The sequence below is a fragment of the Leptonychotes weddellii genome, chromosome 14, assembly GCF_054177405.1.
Source record: "Leptonychotes weddellii isolate Sample4059 chromosome 14, ASM5417740v2, whole genome shotgun sequence".
NCBI lineage: Eukaryota > Metazoa > Chordata > Mammalia > Carnivora > Phocidae > Leptonychotes > Leptonychotes weddellii.
This window is the reverse complement of record NC_138382.1, coordinates 42,445,722-42,452,315: the sequence shown is the minus strand read 5'-3', so window position 1 is coordinate 42,452,315 and position 6,594 is coordinate 42,445,722. Positions and strand designations below refer to the sequence as shown.

Below are 6,594 nucleotides of genomic sequence, written 5' to 3'. Positions count from 1 at the left end.
TGTTCAGAGAGTTGTTGCTATTCTTTTCTTCGATCTCCTGTTGAGTTTGTAGGTGTTCAGAATGGTTTGATCCCTATCCAGCTGAATTCCTGAGACCAGACGAAATCCAGGTCTCCTACTCCTCTGCCATCTTGCTCCACCCCTGAAATTATAGTTTAAGATGGAAGGCAAAGTTATTTATTTGAGATCTTTTACGCAAAGCCATTTGCAATAGTAATTATTCTCTAATCACTGCTTTAGCTGTATCCCAAAAGGTTTGGTATGTTGTGTTTCCATTTATATGCGTCTCAATTTTTTTTTTTAAAGATTTTATTTATTAGAGAGAGAGAGAGCACATGAGAGGGGAGAGTATCAGAGGGAGAAGCAGACCCCCCGCTAAGCAAGGAGCCCGATATGGGACTCGATCCCGGGACTCCAGGATCATGACCTGAGCCGAAGGCAGTCACCCAACCAACTGAGCCACCCAGGCGCCCGCGTCTCAATTTTTAACTCTCCTTTGTGATTTCTTCTTTGCCCTGTCGTTTAATTTAATTACCATATTTTTTTGAATTTCCCAAATTTCCTATTGTTGGCTTGTAATATAATACCATTGTGGTCAGAGAACATACTTTGTGTGATTTAAATCCTTTTAAACTTATTGAGGATTTTTTGGCCTAACACAAGGTCTGTTCTGGAAAATGTTCCATGTGTGCTTGAGAAGAATATATATTCTGTTGTTGCATGGAGTGTTCTATAGATATCCACTAGGGATAGTTGATTCATAGTGTTGTTGAAATATCTATTTTCTTCACCATCTGACTTGTTTCCATTATTGAAATAGAGTATTGGAGTCTCTCTCTTTTTTTTTTCCTTGACACTGGCTCAAAGAGAACTTTTTATTTTATGTACAGATAATTCAACAGTGTGCACTTAACCCAGTTTGGTGGCCAGTTCTTTAGCCTTTGCCTTTTCCAACTTGGCATTGTGAGCCACCAACTTTGGACCCACAGTGTTGCCTCCCCAGAGCAGTAGATCTCATCATATTTGTCACTGTAATTGGTTCTGATGCCTTCCACCAGCTTAGCCAGGGCTCCTTTGTCCTCCAAGTTAACCTATGTGAAGGTGACAATGGTACAGGTCTTCCTGTGGACCAGATGCCCCAGCCTGGCCTTCTCCTTGTTAGTGCAGTAGAGAATCCCCATCTTACAACATAGGACAGTCAGGGAGACACCCAGCTCAACTGGACCCACATCATGTGGGATCACTACGAGCTGATCGAACATCCCCTTGGTGGAAGCGTTCTTCTCAGCCTGGGCCAACAATTTCTGCTGCTTCTCTTGCTTTGTCTCTGGTCTGTGGGCCAGCTTAAGCAGTTGAGTAGCTGTTTGGTGGTCCAAGGCCTGGGTGAACTGATTAATTGCAGGAGACACTTTTAAACATTTATACAGAGTAGCCCTTTGCCACTGCAGCTGAAGGTAGTGGGGCCACTTGACAAGTGGGTGAGGTCCCTTTTGGGCTGGATCTCCTGTCTGATGCCAGAATTCTTGGGACTTTTTTCAAACAGGCACTGACCACCTTCTTGGCGTCCTGCTTCTTCACAGTAGCAGGGGCCAGGGCCACCTTCTTCCCTTTTGGCATCTTGGATGGCTGGAGGAGAGAGAAACTTGAGATCTCCATTCTTAATGTTGAATTGTTATTTCTTACTTGAGTTCTGTCAGCTTTTGCTTTCTGTATTTTGGTGCTCTGTTATTATAGGCATATTTGTTTATGATTATTATGTCTCCCTGATGGAATGTCTCTCTTATTATGTCTTTGTCTCTAGTAACAACTTTTGTTTAAAAACCTATTTTGTCTCAAAAAGAATAAGATACCTGGAAATAAACCTAACTAAAGAGGTAAAAGATCTGTATGCTGAAAACTATAGAACACTTATAAAAGAAATTGAAGAGGACACAAAGAAATGGAAAAGCATTCCATGCTCATGGATTGGAAGAACAAACATTGTTAAAATGTCTATAGTACCCAAAGCAATCTACACATATAATGCAATCCCCATCAAAATACCAACAGCATTTTTCATAGAGCTAGAACAAGCAATCCTAAAATGTGTATGGAACCAGAAAAAAAAACCCTGAATAGCCAAAGCAATTCTGAAAAAGAAAAACAAAACTGGAGGCACCATGATTCTGGATTTCAAGCTACATTACAAAACTGTAGTGATCAAGACAGTATGGCACTGGCACAAAAACAGATACATAGATCAGTGGAACAGAATAGAGAACCCAGAAACGGGCCCATAACTGTATGGTTAACTAATCTTCAACAAAGCAGGAAAGAATATCCAATGGCAAAAAGATAGTCTTTTAAATAAGCGGTTTTGGGAAAACTGGACAGCAACATGCAGAAGAATGAAACTGGACCACTTTCTTATACACAAAAGTAAACTCAAAATAAATGAAAGACCCAAATGCGAGACAGGAAACCATCAAAATCCTGGAGGAGAACACAGGCAGAAACTCTTTTGACCTTGGCTGTAGCAACTTTTTACTAGATATGTCTCCTCAGGCAAGGGAACAAAAGCAAAAAATGAACTATTGGGACTTCATCGAGATAAAAAGGTTTTGCACAGCAAAGGAAAAAACCCACAAAACTAACAGAGCTCAGCCTACAGAATGGGCTGAGAAGATACTTGCAAATGACCTATCTGATAAAGGGTTGGTATCCAAAATATATGAAGAACTTATCAAACTCAACACCCCAAAAAACAAGTAATCCAGTTAAGAAATGGGCTGAAGAAATGAATAGACACTTTCCAAAGAGACACCCAGATGGCCAACAGACACATGAATAGATGTTCAACATCACTTATCAGGGAAACACAAATCAAAACCATGATGAGATACTACCTCACACCTGTCAGAATGGCTAAAATTAACACAAGAAACAACAGGTGTTGGTGAGGATGCAGAGACAGGGAAACCCTCTTGCACTGTTGTGGGAATGCAAACTGGTGCAGCCACTCTGGAGAGTAGTATGGAGGTTCCTCAAAAAGTTTAAGATAGAACTACCATACCATCCAGAAATTGAACTACTAGGTATTTACCCAAAGAATACAAAAACACAGATTCGAGGAGTACATGCACTCCGATGTTTATAGTAGTATTATCAACAATAACCAAACTATGGAGAGAGCCCAAAAGTCCATCAGCTGATGTATGGATAAAGAAGATGTGGGTATAGGGGCGCCTGGGTGGCTCAGTCATTAAGCGTCTGCCTTCGGCTCAGGTCATGATCCCAGGGTCCTGGGATCGAGCCCCACATTGGGCTCCCTGCTCAGCAGGAGGCCTGCTTCTCCCTCTCCCACTCCCCCTGCTTGTGTTCCCTCTCTCTCTCTCTGTGTCTCTCTCTGTCAAATAAATAAATAAAATCTTCAAAAAAAAAAGATGTGGGTATATATATACAATGGGATATTACCCATCAAAAAAAAAAAATGAAATCTTGCCATTTGCCATGATGTGAGTGGAGCTAGAATATATTATGCTAAGTAAAATAAGTCAGTCAGAGAAAGACAAATACCATATTATCTTACTCATGTGGAATTTAAGAAAAAAAACAGATGAACATATGGTAAGGGGGAAAAGAGAAAAAGGAGAGAGGGAAACAAACTATAAGACTCTTAATGATAGAGAACAAACTGAGGGTTGTTGGAGGGCAGTGGGTGGGGGATGGGCTAGATGGGTATTAAAGAGGGCACTTTTTGTGATGAGCACTGGGTGTTGTATGTAAGGGATGAATCACTGAATTCTACTCCAGAAACCAATATTGCACTGTATGTTCACTAACTAAAATTTAAATTAAAAAAATTTTTTTAATCTACTTTGATATTAGTATAGCCACTCCAAATATCTTTTACTTACAAAGTACTTCTTTTTTCTTTTATTTTCAACCAGTTTGTTCTTTGAATCTAAAGAGTCTATCTTGGGGTGCCTGGATGGCTCAGTTGGTAAAGCATGCAACTCTTGATCTCAGGGTCATGAGTTCGAGCCCCATATTGGGTGTAGAGATTACTTAAAAAAAAAATCTAAAGTGTCTATCTTATAGACAGTATTCAGTTAAGTATATTTTTCCCAATTCTTCCAGTCTGTCTTTTGATTAGAGTATTTAATAAATCTACATTTAATAACTAATGGCCAGCAAGAGGATTTACATAATCCATTTTGCTATTTGTTTTCTATATGTCTTGTGTCTTTTTATTTTCTCTATAATTATTGCTTTGTTTTGTGTTAAGTAGATATTTTCTGGTGTACCATTTAAATGTCCATGTAATTTCTTTGGCTATGTGTTTTTAGTTATTGTCTTAGTTTTTGCCCTGAGGATTACAGTTACCATCTTAATTTATAACAATCTAGTTCAGATTAAAACTACCTTCATTTCAATAACATATAAAAATTCCCAGTGTGTTTCCTACACCCTCTTTTATACCATTTTTGCCATACAGTTGACAACATTATATATTATAAGCTTATCAACACAATTTTATAATTATTGCTCTATTGTTAAAGTAGAAAAGGATTACAAACACATTTATTCTTTTATATTTTCCTATGGAGTTATATTTGCCAATATTCTTTACTTCTCATATGGATTCAAATAACCATCTAGTGTACCTGTTGTTGAGCCCTGACAGTGAATTGTTCATATCAATTTTTATACTTTTTAACTCCAGAACTTCTAATTTTTTTTATTTTTTAAATTTCTCTTTATTCCTGTTCTTTATGTGGTTAGACACCATTTTCTTTCATTCTTTAAACATGGTTTCCTTAATTTTTTAAACGTATTTACAAAGTCTGCCTATCACCTACTAAGTCCAAAATCTGGACTTCCTCAGTGACATTTTCTCTTGTCTCGTTTTTTCTTTTTTTTCCTATAAGGTATACTTTTTTGTTTCTTTACATGACTCATAATTTTTTTGTTGAAAACTGTATGGTTAAATAGTATATTGTGATAACCCTGGTGTCAGATATATTTTGTTGTTGCTAGATTTTTGTTGTTTTCCTTGTTGCTACCTACTTATTTAGTGACTTTACTGGACTAATTCTGTAGGTTCTGTATTCCTTTCAGTATATGGCCACTAAGTTCTCTAGTAGCATTGTTTTTTAAGTTCTTGCTTTTATTTTTTAAGGCTGGCTTCAGTGGGGTCACCCTCTGTCAGCATAACTTACTGGTCAGCCAATGACTGTTTAGAAAATTTTCTTCAGTGCCTTGTCTGTATGTCTTCCTCCCTTTGCCAGGGGGCTCTGTGTGAGAAGACATGCCCTAAAACAGCGCAGTTTGTCGATAGCCTTAGCTTTTACTTCCTGCTTGTGCCAGGAACTCAAGAACAGCGTTATAAGGCCTTCTCTTTTCTCAGGTCTTTCCTGGGCCACCTTTTAAACCCCAGGAATATGTTAGAGCTCTTCAAAGTTCTTTATGGTCATCTAGGTCTCCAAGATTTAAAAAAAAAAAAAATTCCTGACCAGGTTCCTCTTTGTCCAACGGGAAATCATAACCTTAGGCAGTTGCCATATTGCCACCCAGTTGCTATTGTTTTAATAGCACCCTGGGAATAGGGGTTTTCCCCCCATGAGCTGAGTTCTGAGTCACGTCAAATACCAACAACACCTTGGGAATAGAGACTTTCCAGGGAGCTGCTCCTTCAGACAAAATATTGACTGTGCTCTGGGGATGATGCTGATTGTGTAGCTATAAGAGAAGTCTGTCCTCTGTTGGCTACCAGGCTGCCAACTTTTTACCGCTATGCCAGTAAGCTGGGGGGTGAGGAGTGGAGGGTGGGAAAAGCCTGAAGCTAAGACGGTACAGACCCCACTGTCTTACCGAGGTTCAGGAGCTTCTCTTAGGTAATTTTCAGTTTGTTCTGTGGCTTTGGTTAATTTTCAGAGTTTTGAAACGGTCACTTTGGGTTGTTTTGCCAGTATTATTATTATTTTAATGGGACGGTGAGTTCATGAAGTTTCTTGTTCTGCCATTCCGGAAGTCTGTCTCTTCTAGGATTCTATATTGGTTAAAGAATAATGGTAAAGCAAAGACAAACAAAAAAAGAGTCTCTCACAGAGAAATGTTACCTTTTGTTTGGTTTTTTCTTTTCCACTTTCCCCAACTCACCCCCCTACCCTACCCATGGCTCTCTCTCTATGAGGTTTAGTATAGTGAGAAGAGTCTTGGCTTTTGTGTTTGGGCACACCTGGATTCAGTTACTAGCTCTGCAACAATAAAATATTTACTTTTTCTTGAGCCTCATATATCTTAGTGATGATGACACCCATGCTCACAGAATCACAATGAAGATTGAGAAAATAGTTAATGAGCTGATACCAAACTTGCACATACTCGGTGCTCAATAAAGTATTAATAGAATATACTATTTATTATTATTTTATCCCTTTTACTTGTTTCTGTCATAAATCATTTTTTTTTCTTTTACTGACCTATGTTAATGAGTCCTGGTATAAAAATAATAATTACTTTATAGTTTTAGAGAAGTAACATACAAAATAAAGATAATGAAAAGAGGATCCTGGGGCGCCTGGGTGGCTCAGTCGTTAAGCGTCTGCCTTC

The 6,594-nt window shown here is 38.5% G+C and overlaps 1 protein-coding gene and 1 long non-coding RNA gene across 3 annotated transcripts in view; one reads left to right on the top strand and one right to left on the bottom strand.

Annotated features, from left to right (window-relative positions):
- The window catches only part of LOC145717034 (uncharacterized), a 13,479-nt gene extending 6,929 nt beyond the window's left edge, over positions 1-6,550 (bottom strand). The window contains exon 1 of the long non-coding RNA XR_014140014.1: positions 5,854-6,550. This is a non-coding gene — a long non-coding RNA (uncharacterized LOC145717034). The remainder of the gene's footprint in view (positions 1-5,853) is intronic.
- Positions 1-6,594, top strand: part of LOC115942269 (uncharacterized) — a 28,881-nt gene that overhangs the window by 15,170 nt on the left and 7,117 nt on the right. The gene's annotated exons all lie outside the window — the stretch shown is intronic.